General features: G+C 36.2%; 1 non-coding gene across 1 annotated transcript; it reads right to left on the reverse strand.

Moving 5' to 3' along the window:
* Positions 1–6,938: 6,938 nt before the first annotated feature.
* TRNAN-AUU (transfer RNA asparagine (anticodon AUU)) lies at positions 6,939–7,011 on the reverse strand. Its single transcript has one exon. It is a non-coding gene; the product is annotated as a tRNA-Asn (tRNA).
* Between the last annotated feature and the right edge of the window lie 15,276 nt (positions 7,012–22,287).

Consider the following 22,287-nt stretch of genomic DNA (forward strand, 5'->3'; position numbering starts at 1 on the left):
TTTAAAAAGATCTCGCCCGATCAGGGACTTGAACCCTGGACCCTCAGATTAAAAGTCTGATGCTCTACCGACTGAGCTATCCAGGCTCTGGTAGGAAAGTGATGCCAGTTTAGAAGGTTTTGCAAACTATAAAAAAGGGAAAATTTTAGTACGCAAAAATGGAAAAAGATCTGTGTTACTGAAAGTATAAACTGAGAAGTTTGACTTGTAGGACCTCTTGACAAAACACAAATGATATGCCTCTAGGTTTACAGTGCAGATCATTAGATGCCATCAATATTAGCACCCTTCAAAAATGTCTTTCCATTCTAATAGATGGAGAAAATTGATTTGTTACTAGTCTAATTGAAATGCTGTGTGCCTCTCACAGTACGATGAATTTGAGTCTCTGATGAAATGTAGCCTTCCAGATTTAATTTTTAACTGTACTACTTGGCGATGATTTAATTACTGCCTAAAGATGTTAATGTCTGCCAATTGAAAAGAGATCAAGTAGAGTCCAATGTAAAATGAGGCCAAATGATTGTCTATTATGTGGATATTTGAAATGTGACAAATAATGTAAAGACTTTTCTTGGCTCAAAACATATTCTCCCTAGCTCATGTGATGAGGCTAAAACGAACCTAAATACTGAAGGAAAGAAGAATTAAATAAAGTTTTGCAGTTGTAAAACATTTGTTTCTGGAGATTATTTCAGATGAAATGACATTTAGCCTCTGCATATTCAATAGTTTCTTTATCATTTTAATGAGTGAAGACAATGAAACCAATAGTCCATTTAAAATTTTCACTGGAATTTGCCAGCCTGTACAGATACTCAATGAACAATGAGTATATGAAGCAACAACAATTAAAAGATGCCTGCCTCAATGGGTGATTTTCCACTTTGCAAAGTTCTCCATTTCACAAAGAACAATCTGTTTTTAAAAAGATACTCACCTGAACCGGGATATGCCAAAGAAAATTTTCTTTGTTGAAAACGGAAAAAGATTTGTATTATTGATAGAATAAACAGAGAAGTTTAGCTTTTAGAGTCTATTGATGAAATATTTTTTTCTGCATCTGAGCTTATGCTGCAGATCATTAGATACCATAAATATACACGCCCGAACAGGGACTTGAACCCTGGACCCTCAGATTAAAAGTCTGATGCTCTACCGACTGAGCTATCCAGGCTCTGATGTTCTCATTGTGCCATCCCAGAAAGTAATATTTTACTTGGAAAAGCTGTTTATTAAACGCACAACAGTATTGTTTAAAAGGCTCTCGCCCGAACAGGGACTTGAACCCTGGACCCTCAGATTAAAAGTCTGATGCTCTACCGACTGAGCTATCCAGGCTCTGATGCTCTCTTTGTGCCATCCCAGAAAGTAATATTTTACTTAGAAAAGCTGTTTATTAAACGCATAACAGTATTGTTTAAAAAGATCTCGCCCGAAAAGGGACTTGAACCCTGGACACTCAGATTAAAAGTATGATGCTCTACCGACTGAGCTATCCAGGCTCTGGTAGGAAAGTGATGACCGTTTAAAAGGTTTTGCAAACTATAAAAAAGGGAAAATTTTAGTACGCAAAAATGGAAAAAGATCTGTGTTACTGAAAGTATAAACTGAGAAGTTTGACTTGTAGGACCTCTTGACAAAACACAAATGATATGCCTCTAGGTTTACAGTGCAGATCATTAGATGCCATCAATATTAGCACCCTTCAAAAATGTCTTTCCATTCTAATAGATGAAGAAAATTGATTTGTTACTAGTCTAATTGAAATGCTGTGTGCCTCTCACAGTACGATGAATTTGAGTCTCTGATGAAATGTAGCCTTCCAGATTTAATTTTTAACTGTACTACTTGGCGATGATTTAATTACTGCCTAAAGATGTTAATGTCTGCCAATTGAAAAGAGATCAAGTAGAGTCCAATGTAAAATGAGGCCAAATGATTGTCTATTATGTGGTTATTTGAAATTTGACAAATAATGTACAGACTTTTCTTGGCTCAAAACATATTCTCCCTAGCTCATGTGATGAGGCTAAAACGAACCTAAATACTGGAGCAAAGAAGAATTAAATAAAGTTTTGCAGTTGTAAAACATTTGTTTCTGGAGATTATTTCAGATGAAATGACATTTAGCCTCTGCATATTCAATAGTTTCTTTATCATTTTAATGAGTGAAGACAATGAAACCAATAGTCCATTTAAAATTTTCACTGGAATATGCCAGCCTGTACAGATACTCAATGAACAATGAGTATATGAAGGAAACAACAATTAAAAGATGCCTGCCTCAATGGGTGATTTTCCACTTTGCAAAGTTCTCCATTTTACAAATAACAATCTGTTTTTAAAAAGATACTCACCTGAACCGGGATATGCCAAAGAAAATTTTCTTTGTTGAAAACGGAAAAAGATTTGTATTATTGATAGAATAAACAGAGAAGTTTAGCTTTTAGAGTCTATTGATGAAATATTTTTTTCTGCATCTGAGCTTATGCTGCAGATCATTAGATACCATAAATATACACGCTCGAACAGGGACTTGAACCCTGGACCCTCAGATTAAAAGTCTGATGCTCTACCGACTGAGCTATCCAGGCTCTGATGTTCTCATTGTGCCATCCCAGAAAGTAATATTTTACTTGGAAAAGCTGTTTATTAAACGCACAACAGTATTGTTTAAAAGGAACTCGCCCAAACAGGGACTTGAACCCTGGACCCTCAGATTAAAAGTCTGATGCTCTACCGACTGAGCTATCCAGGCTCTGATGCTCTCATTTTGCCATCTTAGAAAGTAATATTTTACTTAGAAAAGCTGTTTATTAAACGCACAACAGTATTGTTTAAAAAGATCTCGCCCGAAAAGGGACTTGAACCCTGGACACTCAGATTAAAAGTCTGATGCTCTACCGACTGAGCTATCCAGGCTCTGGTAGAAAAGTGATGACAGTTTAGAAGGTTTTGCAAACTATAAAAAAGGGAAAATTTTAGTACGCAAAAATGGAAAAAGATCTGTGTTACTGAAAGTATAAACTGAGAAGTTTGACTTGTAGGACCTCTTGACAAAACACAAATGATATGCCTCTAGGTTTACAGTGCAGATCATTAGATGCCATCAATATTAGCACCCTTCAAAAATGTCTTTCCATTCTAATAGATGAAGAAAATTGATTTGTTACTAGTCTAATTGAAATGCTGTGTGCCTCTCACAGTACGATGAATTTGAGTCTCTGATGAAATGTAGCCTTCCAGATTTAATTTTTAACTGTACTACTTGGCGATGATTTAATTACTGCCTAAAGATGTTAATGTCTGCAAATTGAAAAGAGATCAAGTAGAGTCCAATGTAAAATGAGGCCAAATGATTGTCTATTATGTGGTTATTTGAAATTTGACAAATAATGTACAGACTTTTCTTGGCTCAAAACATATTCTCCCTAGCTCATGTGATGAGGCTAAAACGAACCTAAATACTGGAGCAAAGAAGAATTAAATAAAGTTTTGCAGTTGTAAAACATTTGTTTCTGGAGATTATTTCAGATGAAATGACATTTAGCCTCTGCATATTCAATAGATTCTTTATCATTTTAATGAGTGAAGACAATGAAACCAATAGTCCATTTAAAATTTTCACTGGAATTTGCCAGCCTGTACAGATACTCAGTGAACAATGAGTATATGAAGGAAACAACAATTAAAAGATGCCTGCCTCAATGGGTGATTTTCCACTTTGCAAAGTTCTCCATTTCACAAAGAACAATCTTTTTTTTTTAATAAGATACTCACCTGAACCGGGATATGCCAAAGAAAATTTTCTTTGTTGAAAACGGAAAAAGATTTGTATTATTGATAGAATAAACAGAGAAGTTTAGCTTTTAGAGTCTCTTGATGAAATATTTTTTTCTGCATCTGAGCTTATGCTGCAGATCATTATATACCATAAATATACACACCTAAACAGGGACTTGAACCCTGGACCCTCAGATTAAAAGCCTGATGCTCTACCGACTGAGCTATCCAGGCTCTGATGTTCTCACTGTGCCACCCCAGAAAGTAATATTTTACTTGGAAAAGCTGTTTATTAAACGCACAACAGTATTGTTTAAAAGGATCTCGCCCAAACAGGGACTTGAACCCAGGACCCTCAGATTAAAAGTCTGATGCTCTACCGACTGAGCTATCCAGGCTCTGATGGTCTCATTGTGCCATCCCAGAAAGTAATATTTTACTTAAAAAAGCTGTTTATTAAACGCACAACAGTATTGTTTAAAAAGATCTCGCCCGAAAAGGGACTTGAACCCTGGACCCTCAGATTAAAAGTCTGATGCTCTACTGACTGAGCTATCCAGGCTCTGGTAGGAAAGTGATGACAGTTTAGAAGGTTTTGCAAACTATAAAAAAGGGAAAATTTTAGTACGCAAAAATGGAAAAAGATCTGTGTTACTGAAAGTATAAACTGAGAAGTTTGACTTGTAGGACCTCTTGACAAAACACAAATGATATGCCTCTAGGTTTACAGTGCAGATCATTAGATGCCATCAATATTAGCAACCTTCAAAAATGTCTTTCCATTCTAATAGATGAAGAAAATCGATTTGTTACTAGTCTAATTGAAATGCTGTGTGCCTCTCACAGTACGATGAATTTGAGTCTCTGATGAAATGTAGCCTTCCAGATTTAATTTTTAACTGTACTACTTGGCGATGATTTAATTACTGCCTAAAGATGTTAATGTCTGCCAATTAAAAAGAGATCAAGTAGAGTCCAATGTAAAATGAGGCCAAATGATTGTCTATTATGTGGATATTTGAAATGTGACAAATAATGTACAGACTTTTCTTGGCTCAAAACATATTCTCCCTAGCTCATGTGATGAGGCTAAAACGAACCTAAATACTGAAGGAAAGAAGAATTAAATAAAGTTTTGCAGTTGTAAAACATTTGTTTCTGGAGATTATTTCAGATGAAATGACATTTAGCCTCTGCATATTCAATAGTTTTTTTATCATTTTAATGAGTGAAGACAATGAAACCAATAGTCCATTTAAAATTTTCACTGGAATTTGCCAGCCTGTACAGATACTCAATAAACAATGAGTATATGAAGCAACAACAATTAAAAGATGCCTGCCTCAATGGGTGATTTTCCACTTTGCAAAGTTCTCCATTTCACAAAGAACAATCTGTTTTTAAAAAGATACTCACCTGAAGCGGGATATGCCAAAGAAAATTTTCTTTGTTTAAAACGGAAAAAGAGTTGTATTATTGATAGAATAAACAGAGAAGTTTAGCTTTTAGAGTCTCTTGATGAAATATTTTTTTCTGCATCTGAGCTTATGCAGATCATTAGATACCATAAATATACACGCCCGAACAGGGACTTGAATCCTGGACCCTCAGATTAAAAGTCTGATGCTCAACCGACTGAGCTATCCAGGCTCTGATGCTCGCATTGTGCCATCCCAGAAAGTAATATTTTACTTAGAAAAGCTGTTTATTAAATGCACAACAGTATTGTTTAAAAGGATCTCGCCCGAACAGGGACTTGAACCCTGGACCCTCAGATTAAAAGTCTGATGCTCAACCGACTGAGCTATCCAGGCTCTGATGCTCTCATTGTGCCATCCCAGAAAGTAATATTTTACTTAGAAAAGCTGTTTATTAAATGCACAACAGTATTGTTTAAAAGGATCTCGCCCGAACAGGGACTTGAACCCTGGACCCTCAGATTAAAAGTCTGATGCTCTACCGACTGAGCTATCCAGGCTCTGATGCTCTCATTGTGCCATCCCAGAAAGTAATATTTTACTTAGAAAAGCTGTTTATTAAACGCACAACAGTATTGTTTAAAAGAATCTCGCCCGAACAGGGACTTAAACCCTGGACCCTCAGATTAAAAGTCTGATGCTCTACCGACTGAGCTATCCAGGCTCTGGTAGGAAAGTGATGCCAGTTTAGAAGGTTTTGCAAACTATAAAAAAGGGAAAATTTTAGTACGCAAAAATGAAAAAAAAGGTCTGTGTTACTGAAAGTATAAACTGAGAAGTTTGACTTGTAGGACCTCTTGACAAAACAAAAATGATATGCCTCTAGGTTTACAGTGCAGATCATTAGATGCCATCAATATTAGCACCCTTCAAAAATTTCTTTCCGTTCTAATAGATGGAGAAAATTGATTTGTTACTAGTCTAATTGAAATGCTGTGTGCCTCTCACAGTACGATGAATTTGAGTCTCTGATGAAATGTAGCCTTCCAGATTTAATTTTTAACTGTACTACTTGGCGATGATTTAATTACTGCCTAAAGATGTTAATGTCTGCCAATTGAAAAGAGATCAAGTAGAGTCCAATGTAAAATGAGGCCAAATGATTGTCTATTATGTGTATATTTTAAATGTGACAAATAATGTAAAGACTTTTCTTGGCTCAAAACATATTCTCCCTAGCTCATGTGATGAGGCTAAAACGAACCTAAATACTGAAGGAAAGAAGAATTAAATAAAGTTTTGCTGTTGTAAAACATTTGTTTCTGGAGATTATTTCAGATGAAATTACATTTAGCCTCTGCATATTCAATAGTTTCTTTATCATTTTAATGAGTGAAGACAATGAAACCAATAGTCCATTTAAAATTTTCACTGGAATTTGCCAGCCTGTACAGAACAATGAGTATATGAAGCAACAACAATTAAAAGATGCCTGCCTCAATGGGTGATTTTCCACTTTGCAAAGTTCTCCATTTCACAAAGAACAATCTGTTTTTAAAAAGATACTCACCTGAACCGGGATATGCCAAAGAAAATTTTCTTTGTTGAAAACGGAAAAAGATTTGTATTATTGATAGAATAAACAGAGAAGTTTAGCTTTTAGAGTCTCTTGATGAAATATTTTTTTCTGCATCTGAGCTTATGCTGCAGATCATTAGATACCATAAATATACACGCCCGAACAGGGACTTGAACACTGGACCCTCAGATTAATAGTCTGATGCTCTACCGACTGAGCTATCCAGGCTCTGATGTTCTCATTGTGCCATCCCAGAAAGTAATATTTTACTTGGAAAAGCTGTTTATTAAACGCACAACAGTATTGTTTAAAAGGATCTCGCCCGAACAGGGACTTGAACCCTGGACCCTCAGATTAAAAGTCTGATGCTCTACCGACTGAGCTATCCAGGCTCTGATGCTCTCATTGTGCCATCCCAGAAAGTAATATTTTACTTAGAAAAGCTGTTTATTAAATGCACAACAGTATTGTTTAAAAGGATCTGGCCCAAACAGGGACTTGAACACTGGACCCTCAGATTAAAAGTCTGATGCTCTACCGACTGAGCTATCCAGGCTCTGATGCTCTCATTGTGCCATCCCAGAAAGTAATATTTTACTTAGAAAAGCTGTTTATTAAATGCACAACAGTATTGTTTAAAAGGATCTCACCCGAAAAGGGACTTGAACCCTGGACCCTCAGATTAAAAGTCTGATGCTCTACCGACTGAGCTATCCAGGCTCTGATGCTCTCATTGTGCCATCCCAGAAAGTAATATTTTACTTAGAAAAGCTGTTTATTAAACGCATAAAAGTATTGTTTAAAAAGATCTCGCCCGAAAAGGGACTTGAACCCTGGACACTCAGATTAAAAGTATGATGCTCTACCGACTGAGCTATCCAGGCTCTGGTAGGAAAGTGATGACAGTTTAGAAGGTTTTGCAAACTATAAAAAAGGGAAAATTTTAGTACGCAAAAATGGAAAAAGATCTGTGTTACTGAAAGTATAAACTGAGAAGTTTGACTTGTAGGACCTCTTGACAAAACACAAATGATATGCCTCTAGGTTTACAGTGCAGATCATTAGATGCCATCAATATTAGCACCCTTCAAAAATGTCTTTCCATTCTAATAGATGAAGAAAATTGATTTGTTACTAGTCTAATTGAAATGCTGTGTGCCTCTCACAGTACGATGAATTTGAGTCTCTGATGAAATGTAGCCTTCCAGATTTAATTTTTAACTGTACTACTTGGCGATGATTTAATTACTGCCTAAAGATGTTAATGTCTGCCAATTGAAAAGAGATCAAGTAGAGTCCAATGTAAAATGAGGCCAAATGATTGTCTATTATGTGGTTATTTGAAATTTGACAAATAATGTACAGACTTTTCTTGGCTCAAAACATATTCTCCCTAGCTCATGTGATGAGGCTAAAACGAACCTAAATACTGAAGGAAAGAAGAATTAAATAAAGTTTTGCAGTTGTAAAACATTTGTTTCTGGAGATTATTTCAGATGAAATGACATTTAGCCTCTGCATATTCAATAGATTCTTTATCATTTTAATGAGTGAAGACAATGAAACCAATAGTCCATTTAAAATTTTCACTGGAATTTGCCAGCCTGTACAGATACTCAGTGAACAAAGAGTATATGAAGGAAACAACAATTAAAAGATGCCTGCCTCAATGGGTGATTTTCCACTTTGCAAAGTTCTCCATTTTACAAATAACAATCTGTTTTTAAAAAGATACTCACCTGAACCGGGATATGCCAAAGAAAATTTTCTTTGTTGAAAACGGAAAAAGATTTGTATTATTGATAGAATAAACAGAGAAGTTTAGCTTTTAGAGTCTCTTGATGAAATATTTTTTTCTGCATCTGAGCTTATGCTGCAGATCATTAGATACCATAAATAGACACACCCGAACAAGGACTTGAACCCTGGACCCTCAGGTTAAAAGCCTGATGCTCTACCGACTGAGCTATCCAGGCTCTGATGTTCTCATTGTGCCACCCCAGAAAGTAATATTTTACTTGGAAAAGCTGTTTATTAAACGCACAACAGTATTGTTTAAAAGGATCTCGCCCAAACAGGGACTTGAACCCAGGACCCTCAGATTAAAAGTCTGATGCTCTACCGACTGAGCTATCCAGGCTCTGATGGTCTCATTGTGCCATCCCAGAAAGTAATATTTTACTTAAAAAAGCTGTTTATTAAACGCACAACAGTATTGTTTAAAAAGATCTCGCCCGAAAAGGGACTTGAACCCTGGACCCTCAGATTAAAAGTCTGATGCTCTACTGACTGAGCTATCCAGGCTCTGGTAGGAAAGTGATGACAGTTTAGAAGGTTTTGCAAACTATAAAAAAGGGAAAATTTTAGTACGCAAAAATGGAAAAAGATCTGTGTTACTGAAAGTATAAACTGAGAAGTTTGACTTGTAGGACCTCTTGACAAAACACAAATGATATGCCTCTAGGTTTACAGTGCAGATCATTAGATGCCATCAATATTAGCAACCTTCAAAAATGTCTTTCCATTCTAATAGATGAAGAAAATCGATTTGTTACTAGTCTAATTGAAATGCTGTGTGCCTCTCACAGTACGATGAATTTGAGTCTCTGATGAAATGTAGCCTTCCAGATTTAATTTTTAACTGTACTACTTGGCGATGATTTAATTACTGCCTAAAGATGTTAATGTCTGCCAATTAAAAAGAGATCAAGTAGAGTCCAATGTAAAATGAGGCCAAATGATTGTCTATTATGTGGATATTTGAAATGTGACAAATAATGTACAGACTTTTCTTGGCTCAAAACATATTCGCCCTAGCTCATGTGATGAGGCTAAAACGAACCTAAATACTGAAGGAAAGAAGAATTAAATAAAGTTTTGCAGTTGTAAAACATTTGTTTCTGGAGATTATTTCAGATGAAATGACATTTAGCCTCTGCATATTCAATAGTTTTTTTATCATTTTAATGAGTGAAGACAATGAAACCAATAGTCCATTTAAAATTTTCACTGGAATTTGCCAGCCTGTACAGATACTCAATGAACAATGAGTATATGAAGCAACAACAATTAAAAGATGCCTGCCTCAATGGGTGATTTTCCACTTTGCAAAGTTCTCCATTTCACAAAGAACAATCTGTTTTTAAAAAGATACTCACCTGAAGCGGGATATGCCAAAGAAAATTTTCTTTGTTTAAAACGGAAAAAGAGTTGTATTATTGATAGAATAAACAGAGAAGTTTAGCTTTTAGAGTCTCTTGATGAAATATTTTTTTCTGCATCTGAGCTTATGCAGATCATTAGATACCATAAATATACACGCCCGAACAGGGACTTGAATCCTGGACCCTCAGATTAAAAGTCTGATGCTCAACCGACTGAGCTATCCAGGCTCTGATGCTCTCATTGTGCCATCCCAGAAAGTAATATTTTACTTAGAAAAGCTGTTTATTAAATGCACAACAGTATTGTTTAAAAGGATCTCGCCCGAACAGGGACTTGAACCCTGGACCCTCAGATTAAAAGTCTGATGCTCAACCGACTGAGCTATCCAGGCTCTGATGCTCTCATTGTGCCATCCCAGAAAGTAATATTTTACTTAGAAAAGCTGTTTATTAAATGCACAACAGTATTGTTTAAAAGGATCTCACCCGAACAGGGACTTGAACCCTGGACCCTCAGATTAAAAGTCTGATGCTCTACCGACTGAGCTATCCAGGCTCTGATGCTCTCATTGTGCCATCCCAGAAAGTAATATTTTACTTAGAAAAGCTGTTTATTAAACGCACAACAGTATTGTTTAAAAAGATCTCGCCCGAACAGGGACTTGAACCCTGGACCCTTAGATTAAAAGTCTGATGCTCTACCGACTGAGCTATCCAGGCTCTGGTAGGAAAGTGATGCCAGTTTAGAAGGTTTTGCAAACTATAAAAAAGGGAAAATTTTAGTACGCAAAAATGAAAAAAAAGGTCTGTGTTACTGAAAGTATAAACTGAGAAGTTTGACTTGTAGGACCTCTTGACAAAACAAAAATGATATGCCTCTAGGTTTACAGTGCAGATCATTAGATGCCATCAATATTAGCACCCTTCAAAAATTTCTTTCCGTTCTAATAGATGGAGAAAATTGATTTGTTACTAGTCTAATTGAAATGCTGTGTGCCTCTCACAGTACGATGAATTTGAGTCTCTGATGAAATGTAGCCTTCCAGATTTAATTTTTAACTGTACTACTTGGCGATGATTTAATTACTGCCTAAAGATGTTAATGTCTGCCAATTGAAAAGAGATCAAGTAGAGTCCAATGTAAAATGAGGCCAAATGATTGTCTATTATGTGTATATTTTAAATGTGACAAATAATGTAAAGACTTTTCTTGGCTCAAAACATATTCTCCCTAGCTCATGTGATGAGGCTAAAACGAACCTAAATACTGAAGGAAAGAAGAATTAAATAAAGTTTTGCTGTTGTAAAACATTTGTTTCTGGAGATTATTTCAGATGAAATTACATTTAGCCTCTGCATATTCAATAGTTTCTTTATCATTTTAATGAGTGAAGACAATGAAACCAATAGTCCATTTAAAATTTTCACTGGAATTTGCCAGCCTTTACAGAACAATGAGTATATGAAGCAACAACAATTAAAAGATGCCTGCCTCAATGGGTGATTTTCCACTTTGCAAAGTTCTCCATTTCACAAAGAACAATCTGTTTTTAAAAAGATACTCACCTGAACCGGGATATGCCAAAGAAAATTTTCTTTGTTGAAAACGGAAAAAGATTTGTATTATTGATAGAATAAACAGAGAAGTTTAGCTTTTAGAGTCTCTTGATGAAATATTTTTTTCTGCATCTGAGCTTATGCTGCAGATCATTAGATACCATAAATATACACGCCCGAACAGGGACTTGAACACTGGACCCTCAGATTAAAAGTCTGATGCTCTACCGACTGAGCTATCCAGGCTCTGATGTTCTCATTGTGCCATCCCAGAAAGTAATATTTTACTTGGAAAAGCTGTTTATTAAACGCACAACAGTATTGTTTAAAAGGATCTCGCCCGAACAGGGACTTGAACCCTGGACCCTCAGATTAAAAGTCTGATGCTCTACCGACTGAACTATCCAGGCTCTGATGCTCTCATTGTGCCATCCCAGAAAGTAATATTTTACTTAGAAAAGCTGTTTATTAAATGCACAACAGTATTGTTTAAAAGGATCTGGCCCAAACAGGGACTTGAACACTGGACCCTCAGATTAAAAGTCTGATGCTCTACCGACTGAGCTATCCAGGCTCTGATGCTCTCATTGTGCCATCCCAGAAAGTAATATTTTACTTAGAAAAGCTGTTTATTAAATGCACAACAGTATTGTTTAAAAGGATCTCACCCGAAAAGGGACTTGAACCCTGGACCCTCAGATTAAAAGTCTGATGCTCTACCGACTGAGCTATCCAGGCTCTGATGCTCTCATTGTGCCATCCCAGAAAGTAATATTTTACTTAGAAAAGCTGTTTATTAAACGCATAAAAGTATTGTTTAAAAAGATCTCGCCCGAAAAGGGACTTGAATCCTGGACACTCAGATTAAAAGTATGATGCTCTACCGACTGAGCTATCCAGGCTCTGGTAGGAAAGTGATGACAGTTTAGAAGGTTTTGCAAACTATAAAAAAGGGAAAATTTTAGTACGCAAAAATGGAAAAAGATACTCACCTGAACCGGGATATGCCAAAGAAAATTTTCTTTGTTGAAAACGGAAAAAGATTTGTATTATTGATAGAATAAACAGAGAAGTTTAGCTTTTAGAGTCTCTTGATGAAATATTTTTTTCTGCATCTGAGCTTATGCTGCAGATCATTAGATACCATAAATAGACACACCCGAACAAGGACTTGAACCCTGGACCCTCAGGTTAAAAGTCTGATGCTCTACCGACTGAGCTATCCAGGCTCTGATGTTCTCATTGTGCCACCCCAGAAAGTAATATTTTACTTGGAAAAGCTGTTTATTAAACGCACAACAGTATTGTTTAAAAGGATCTCACCCGAACAGGGACTTGAACCCAGGACCCTCAGATTAAAAGTCTGATGCTCTACCGACTGAGCTATCCAGGCTCTGATTGTCTCATTGTGCCATCCCAGAAAGTAATATTTTACTTAAAAAAGCTGTTTATTAAACGCACAACAGTATTGTTTAAAAAGATCTCGCCCGAAAAGGGACTTGAACCCTGGACCCTCAGATTAAAAGTCTGATGCTCTACTGACTGAGCTATCCAGGCTCTGGTAGAAAAGTGATGACAGTTTAGAAGGTTTTGCAAACTATAAAAAAGGGAAAATTTTAGTACGCAAAAATGGAAAAAGATCTGTGTTACTGAAAGTATAAACTGAGAAGTTTGACTTGTAGGACCTCTTGACAAAACACAAATGATATGCCTCTAGGTTTACAGTGCAGATCATTAGATGCCATCAATATTAGCACCCTTCAAAAATGTCTTTCCATTCTAATAGATGAAGAAAATCGATTTGTTACTAGTCTAATTGAAATGCTGTGTGCCTCTCACAGTACGATGAATTTGAGTCTCTGATGAAATGTAGCCTTCCAGATTTAATTTTTAACTGTACTACTTGGCGATGATTTAATTACTGCCTAAAGATGTTAATGTCTGCCAATTAAAAAGAGATCAAGTAGAGTCCAATGTAAAATGAGGCCAAATGATTGTCTATTATGTGGATATTTGAAATGTGACAAATAATGTACAGACTTTTCTTGGCTCAAAACATATTCTCCCTAGCTCATGTGATGAGGCTAAAACGAACCTAAATACTGAAGGAAAGAAGAATTAAATAAAGTTTTGCAGTTGTAAAACATTTGTTTCTGGAGATTATTTCAGATGAAATGACATTTAGCCTCTGCATATTCAATAGTTTTTTTTATCATTTTAATGAGTGAAGACAATGAAACCAATAGTCCATTTAAAATTTTCACTGGAATTTGCCAGCCTGTACAGATACTCAATGAACAATGAGTATATGAAGCAACAACAATTAAAAGATGCCTGCCTCAATGGGTGATTTTCCACTTTGCAAAGTTCTCCATTTCACAAAGAACAATCTGTTTTTAAAAAGATACTCACCTGAAGCGGGATATGCCAAAGAAAATTTTCTTTGTTTAAAACGGAAAAAGAGTTGTATTATTGATAGAATAAACAGAGAAGTTTAGCTTTTAGAGTCTCTTGATGAAATATTTTTTTCTGCATCTGAGCTTATGCAGATCATTAGATACCATAAATATACACGACCGAACAGGGACTTGAATCCTGGACCCTCAGATTAAAAGTCTGATGCTCAACCGACTGAGCTACCCAGGCTCTGATGTTTTCATTGTGCCATCCCAGAAAGTAATATTTTACTTGGAAAAGCTGTTTATTAAACGCACAACAGTATTGTTTAAAAGGATCTCGCCCGAACAGGGACTTGAACCCTGGACCCTCAGATTAAAAGTCTGATGCTCTACCGACTGAGCTATCCAGGCTCTGATGCTCTCATTGTGCCATCCCAGAAAGTAATATTTTACTTAGAAAAGCTGTTTATTAAATGCACAACAGTATTGTTTAAAAGGATCTCGCCCAAACAGGGACTTGAACACTGGACCCTCAGATTAAAAGTCTGATGCTCTACCGACTGAGCTATCCAGGCTCTGATGCTCTCATTGTGCCATCCCAGAAAGTAATATTTTACTTAGAAAAGCTGTTTATTAAATGCACAACAGTATTGTTTAAAAGGATCTCGCCCGAAAAGGGACTTGAACCCTGGACCCTCAGATTAAAAATCTGATGCTCTACCGACTGAGCTATCCAGGCTCTGATGCTCTCATTGTGCCATCCCAGAAAGTAATATTTTACTTAGAAAAGCTGTTTATTAAATGCATAACAGTATTGTTTAAAAAGATCTCGCCCGAAAAGGGACTTGAACCCTGGACACTCAGATTAAAAGTATGATGCTCTACCGACTGAGCTATCCAGGCTCTGGTAGGAAAGTGATGACAGTTTAGAAGGTTTTGCAAACTATAAAAAAGGGAAAATTTTAGTACGCAAAAATGGAAAAAGATCTGTGTTACTGAAAGTATAAACTGAGAAGTTTGACTTGTAGGACCTCTTGACAAAACACAAATGATATGCCTCTAGGTTTACAGTGCAGATCATTAGATGCCATCAATATTAGCACCCTTCAAAAATGTCTTTCCATTCTAATAGATAAAGAAAATTGATTTGTTACTAGTCTAATTGAAATGCTGTGTGCCTCTCACAGTACGATGAATTTGAGTCTCTGATGAAATGTAGCCTTCCAGATTTAATTTTTAACTGTACAACTTGGCGATGATTTAATTACTGCCTAAAGATGTTAATGTCTGCCAATTGAAAAGAGATCAAGTAGAGTCCAATGTAAAATGAGGCCAAATGATTGTCTATTATGTGGTTATTTGAAATTTGACAAATAATGTACAGACTTTTCTTGGCTCAAAACATATTCTCCCTAGCTCATGTGATGAGGCTAAAACGAACCTAAATACTGAAGGAAAGAAGAATTAAATAAAGTTTTGCAGTTGTAAAACATTTGTTTCTGGAGATTATTTCAGATGAAATGACATTTAGCCTCTGCATATTCAATAGTTTCTTTATCATTTTAATGAGTGAAGACAATGAAACCAATAGTCCATTTAAAATTTTCACTGGAATTTGCCAGCCTGTACAGATACTCAATGAACAATAAGTATATGAAGCAACAACAATTAAAAGATGCCTGCCTCAATGGGTGATTTTCCACTTTGCAAAGTTCTCCATTTCACAAAGAACAATCTGTTTTTAAAAAGATACTCACCTGAACCTGGATATGCCAAAGAAAATTTTCTTTGTTGAAAACGGAAAAAGATTTGTATTATTGATAAAATAAACAGAGAAGTTTAGCTTTTAGAGTCTCTTGATGAAATATTTTTTTCTGCATCTGAGCTTATGTTGCAGATCATTAGATACCATAAATATACACACCCGAACAGGGACTTGAACCCTGGACCCTCAGATTAAAAGTCTGATGCTCTACCGACTGAGCTATCCAGGCTCTGATGTTCTCATTGTGCCATCCCAGAAAGTAATATTTTACTTGGAAAAGCTGTTTATTAAACGCACAACAGTATTGTTTAAAAGGATCTCGCCCGAACAGGGACTTGAACCCTGGACCCCCAGATTAAAAGTCTGATGCTCTACCGACTGAACTATCCAGGCTCTGATGCTCTCATTGTGCCATCCCAGAAAGTAATATTTTACTTAGAAAAGCTGTTTATTAAATGCACAACAGTATTGTTTAAAAGGATCTGGCCCAAACAGGGACTTGAACACTGGACCCTCAGATTAAAAGTCTGATGCTCTACCGACTGAGCTATCCAGGCTCTGATGCTCTCATTGTGCCATCCCAGAAAGTAATATTTTACTTAGAAAAGCTGTTTATTAAATGCACAACAGTATTGTTTAAAAGGATCTCACCCGAAAAGGGACTTGAACCCTGGACCCTCAGATTAAAAGTCTGATGCTCTACCGACTGAGCTATCCAGGCTCTGATGCTCTCATTGTGCCATCCCAGAAAGTAATATTTTACTTAGAAAAGCTGTTTATTAAACGCATAAAAGTATTGTTTAAAAAGATCTCGCCCGAAAAGGGACTTGAATCCTGGACACTCAGATTAAAAGTATGATGCTCTACCGACTGAGCTATCCAGGCTCTGGTAGGAAAGTGATGACAGTTTAGAAGGTTTTGCAAACTATAAAAAAGGGAAAATTTTAGTACGCAAAAATGGAAAAAGATACTCACCTGAACCGGGATATGCCAAAGAAAATTTTCTTTGTTGAAAATGGAAAAAGATTTGTATTATTGATAGAATAAACAGAGAAGTTTAGCTTTTAGAGTCTCTTGATGAAATATTTTTTTCTGCATCTGAGCTTATGCTGCAGATCATTAGATACCATAAATATACATGCCCGAACAGGGACTTGAACCCTGGACCCTCATATTAAAAGTCTGATGCTCTACCGACTAAGCTATCCAGGCTCTGATGCTCTCATTGTGCCATCCCAGAAAGAAATATTTTACTTAGAAAAGCTGTTTATTAAACGCACAACAGTATTGTTTAAAAAGATCTCGCCCTAACAGGGACTTGAACCCTGGACCCTCAGATTAAAAGTCTGATGCTCTACCGACTGAGCTATCCAGGCTCTGGTAGGAAAGTGATGCCAGTTTAGAAGGTTTTGCAAACTATAAAAAAGGGAAAATTTTAGTACGCAAAAATGGAAAAAGATCTGTGTTACTGAAAGTATAAACTGACAAGTTTGACTTGTAGGACCTCTTGACAAAACACAAAGGATATGCCTCTAGGTTTACAGTGCAGATCATTAGATGCCATCAATATTAGCACCCTTCAAAAATGTCTTTCCAATCTAATAGATGAAGAAAATTAATTTGTTACTAGTCTAATTGAAATGCTGTGTGCCTCTCACAGTACGATGAATTTGAGTCTCTGATGAAATGTAGCCTTCCAGATTTAATTTTTAACTGTACTACTTGGCGATGATTTAATTACTGCCTAAAGATGTTAATGTCTGCCAATTGAAAAGAGATCAAGTAGAGTCCAATGTAAAATGAGGCCAAATGATTGTCTATTATGTGGATATTTGAAATGTGACAAATAATGTAAAGACTTTTCTTGGCTCAAAACATATTCTCCCTAGCTCATGTGATGAGGCTAAAACGAACCTAAATACTGGAGCAAAGAAGAATTAAATAAAGTTTTGCAGTTGTAAAACATTTGTTTCTGGAGATTATTTCAGATGAAATGACATTTAGCCTCTGCATATTCAATAGATTCTTTATCATTTTAATGAGTGAAGACAATGAAACCAATAGTCCATTTAAAATTTTCACTGGAATTTGCCAGCCTGTACAGATACTCAGTGAACAATGAGTATATGAAGGAAACAACAATTAAAAGATGCCTGCCTCAATGGGTGATTTTCCACTTTGCAAAGTTCTCCATTTTACAAATAACAATCTGTTTTTAAAAAGATACTCACCTGAACCGGGATATGCCAAAGAAAATTTTCTTTGTTGAAAACGGAAAAAGATTTGTATTATTGATAGAATAAACAGAGAAGTTTAGCTTTTAGAGTCTCTTGATGAAATATTTTTTTCTGCATCTGAGCTTATGCTGCAGATCATTAGATACCATAAATAGACACACCCGAACAAGGACTTGAACCCTGGACCCTCAGGTTAAAAGTCTGATGCTCTACCGACTGAGCTATCCAGGCTCTGATGTTCTCATTGTGCCACCCCAGAAAGTAATATTTTACTTGGAAAAGCTGTTTATTAAACGCACAACAGTATTGTTTAAAAGGATCTCACCCGAACAGGGACTTGAACCCAGGACCCTCAGATTAAAAGTCTGATGCTCTACCGACTGAGCTATCCAGGCTCTGATTGTCTCATTGTGCCATCCCAGAAAGTAATATTTTACTTAAAAAAGCTGTTTATTAAACGCACAACAGTATTGTTTAAAAAGATCTCGCCCGAAAAGGGACTTGAACCCTGGACCCTCAGATTAAAAGTCTGATGCTCTACTGACTGAGCTATCCAGGCTCTGGTAGAAAAGTGATGACAGTTTAGAAGGTTTTGCAAACTATAAAAAAGGGAAAATTTTAGTACGCAAAAATGGAAAAAGATCTGTGTTACTGAAAGTATAAACTGAGAAGTTTGACTTGTAGGACCTCTTGACAAAACACAAATGATATGCCTCTAGGTTTACAGTGCAGATCATTAGATGCCATCAATATTAGCACCCTTCAAAAATGTCTTTCCATTCTAATAGATGAAGAAAATCGATTTGTTACTAGTCTAATTGAAATGCTGTGTGCCTCTCACAGTACGATGAATTTGAGTCTCTGATGAAATGTAGCCTTCCAGATTTAATTTTTAACTGTACTACTTGGCGATGATTTAATTACTGCCTAAAGATGTTAATGTCTGCCAATTAAAAAGAGATCAAGTAGAGTCCAATGTAAAATGAGGCCAAATGATTGTCTATTATGTGGATATTTGAAATGTGACAAATAATGTACAGACTTTTCTTGGCTCAAAACATATTCTCCCTAGCTCATGTGATGAGGCTAAAACGAACCTAAATACTGAAGGAAAGAAGAATTAAATAAAGTTTTGCAGTTGTAAAACATTTGTTTCTGGAGATTATTTCAGATGAAATGACATTTAGCCTCTGCATATTCAATAGTTTTTTTTATCATTTTAATGAGTGAAGACAATGAAACCAATAGTCCATTTAAAATTTTCACTGGAATTTGCCAGCCTGTACAGATACTCAATGAACAATGAGTATATGAAGCAACAACAATTAAAAGATGCCTGCCTCAATGGGTGATTTTCCACTTTGCAAAGTTCTCCATTTCACAAAGAACAATCTGTTTTTAAAAAGATACTCACCTGAAGCGGGATATGCCAAAGAAAATTTTCTTTGTTTAAAACGGAAAAAGAGTTGTATTATTGATAGAATAAACAGAGAAGTTTAGCTTTTAGAGTCTCTTGATGAAATATTTTTTTCTGCATCTGAGCTTATGCAGATCATTAGATACCATAAATATACACGACCGAACAGGGACTTGAATCCTGGACCCTCAGATTAAAAGTCTGATGCTCAACCGACTGAGCTACCCAGGCTCTGATGTTTTCATTGTGCCATCCCAGAAAGTAATATTTTACTTGGAAAAGCTGTTTATTAAACGCACAACAGTATTGTTTAAAAGGATCTCGCCCGAACAGGGACTTGAACCCTGGACCCTCAGATTAAAAGTCTGATGCTCTACCGACTGAGCTATCCAGGCTCTGATGCTCTCATTGTGCCATCCCAGAAAGTAATATTTTACTTAGAAAAGCTGTTTATTAAATGCACAACAGTATTGTTTAAAAGGATCTCGCCCAAACAGGGACTTGAACACTGGACCCTCAGATTAAAAGTCTGATGCTCTACCGACTGAGCTATCCAGGCTCTGATGCTCTCATTGTGCCATCCCAGAAAGTAATATTTTACTTAGAAAAGCTGTTTATTAAATGCACAACAGTATTGTTTAAAAGGATCTCGCCCGAAAAGGGACTTGAACCCTGGACCCTCAGATTAAAAATCTGATGCTCTACCGACTGAGCTATCCAGGCTCTGATGCTCTCATTGTGCCATCCCAGAAAGTAATATTTTACTTAGAAAAGCTGTTTATTAAACGCATAACAGTATTGTTTAAAAAGATCTCGCCCGAAAAGGGACTTGAACCCTGGACACTCAGATTAAAAGTATGATGCTCTACCGACTGAGCTATCCAGGCTCTGGTAGGAAAGTGATGACAGTTTAGAAGGTTTTGCAAACTATAAAAAAGGGAAAATTTTAGTACGCAAAAATGGAAAAAGATCTGTGTTACTGAAAGTATAAACTGAGAAGTTTGACTTGTAGGACCTCTTGACAAAACACAAATGATATGCCTCTAGGTTTACAGTGCAGATCATTAGATGCCATCAATATTAGCACCCTTCAAAAATGTCTTTCCATTCTAATAGATAAAGAAAATTGATTTGTTACTAGTCTAATTGAAATGCTGTGTGCCTCTCACAGTACGATGAATTTGAGTCTCTGATGAAATGTAGCCTTCCAGATTTAATTTTTAACTGTACAACTTGGCGATGATTTAATTACTGCCTAAAGATGTTAATGTCTGCCAATTGAAAAGAGATCAAGTAGAGTCCAATGTAAAATGAGGCCAAATGATTGTCTATTATGTGGTTATTTGAAATTTGACAAATAATGTACAGACTTTTCTTGGCTCAAAACATATTCTCCCTAGCTCATGTGATGAGGCTAAAACGAACCTAAATACTGAAGGAAAGAAGAATTAAATAAAGTTTTGCAGTTGTAAAACATTTGTTTCTGGAGATTATTTCAGATGAAATGACATTTAGCCTCTGCATATTCAATAGTTTCTTTATCATTTTAATGAGTGAAGACAATGAAACCAATAGTCCATTTAAAATTTTCACTGGAATTTGCCAGCCTGTACAGATACTCAATGAACAATAAGTATATGAAGCAACAACAATTAAAAGATGCCTGCCTCAATGGGTGATTTTCCACTTTGCAAAGTTCTCCATTTCACAAAGAACAATCTGTTTTTAAAAAGATACTCACCTGAACCTGGATATGCCAAAGAAAATTTTCTTTGTTGAAAACGGAAAAAGATTTGTATTATTGATAAAATAAACAGAGAAGTTTAGCTTTTAGAGTCTCTTGATGAAATATTTTTTTCTGCATCTGAGCTTATGTTGCAGATCATTAGATACCATAAATATACACACCCGAACAGGGACTTGAACCCTGGACCCTCAGATTAAAAGTCTGATGCTCTACCGACTGAGCTATCCAGGCTCTGATGTTCTCATTGTGCCATCCCAGAAAGTAATATTTTACTTGGAAAAGCTGTTTATTAAACGCACAACAGTATTGTTTAAAAGGATCTCGCCCGAACAGGGACTTGAACCCTGGACCCTCAGATTAAAAGTCTGATGCTCTACCGACTGAACTATCCAGGCTCTGATGCTCTCATTGTGCCATCCCAGAAAGTAATATTTTACTTAGAAAAGCTGTTTATTAAATGCACAACAGTATTGTTTAAAAGGATCTGGCCCAAACAGGGACTTGAACACTGGACCCTCAGATTAAAAGTCTGATGCTCTACCGACTGAGCTATCCAGGCTCTGATGCTCTCATTGTGCCATCCCAGAAAGTAATATTTTACTTAGAAAAGCTGTTTATTAAATGCACAACAGTATTGTTTAAAAGGATCTCACCCGAAAAGGGACTTGAACCCTGGACCCTCAGATTAAAAGTCTGATGCTCTACCGACTGAGCTATCCAGGCTCTGATGCTCTCATTGTGCCATCCCAGAAAGTAATATTTTACTTAGAAAAGCTGTTTATTAAACGCATAAAAGTATTGTTTAAAAAGATCTCGCCCGAAAAGGGACTTGAATCCTGGACACTCAGATTAAAAGTATGATGCTCTACCGACTGAGCTATCCAGGCTCTGGTAGGAAAGTGATGACAGTTTAGAAGGTTTTGCAAACTATAAAAAAGGGAAAATTTTAGTACGCAAAAATGGAAAAAGATACTCACCTGAACCGGGATATGCCAAAGAAAATTTTCTTTGTTGAAAATGGAAAAAGATTTGTATTATTGATAGAATAAACAGAGAAGTTTAGCTTTTAGAGTCTCTTGATGAAATATTTTTTTCTGCATCTGAGCTTATGCTGCAGATCATTAGATACCATAAATATACATGCCCGAACAGGGACTTGAACCCTGGACCCTCATATTAAAAGTCTGATGCTCTACCGACTAAGCTATCCAGGCTCTG

Source organism: Crinia signifera, unplaced genomic scaffold (genome assembly GCF_055691185.1).
Source record: "Crinia signifera unplaced genomic scaffold, ASM5569118v1 HAP2_SCAFFOLD_153, whole genome shotgun sequence".
Lineage (NCBI taxonomy): Eukaryota > Metazoa > Chordata > Amphibia > Anura > Myobatrachidae > Crinia > Crinia signifera.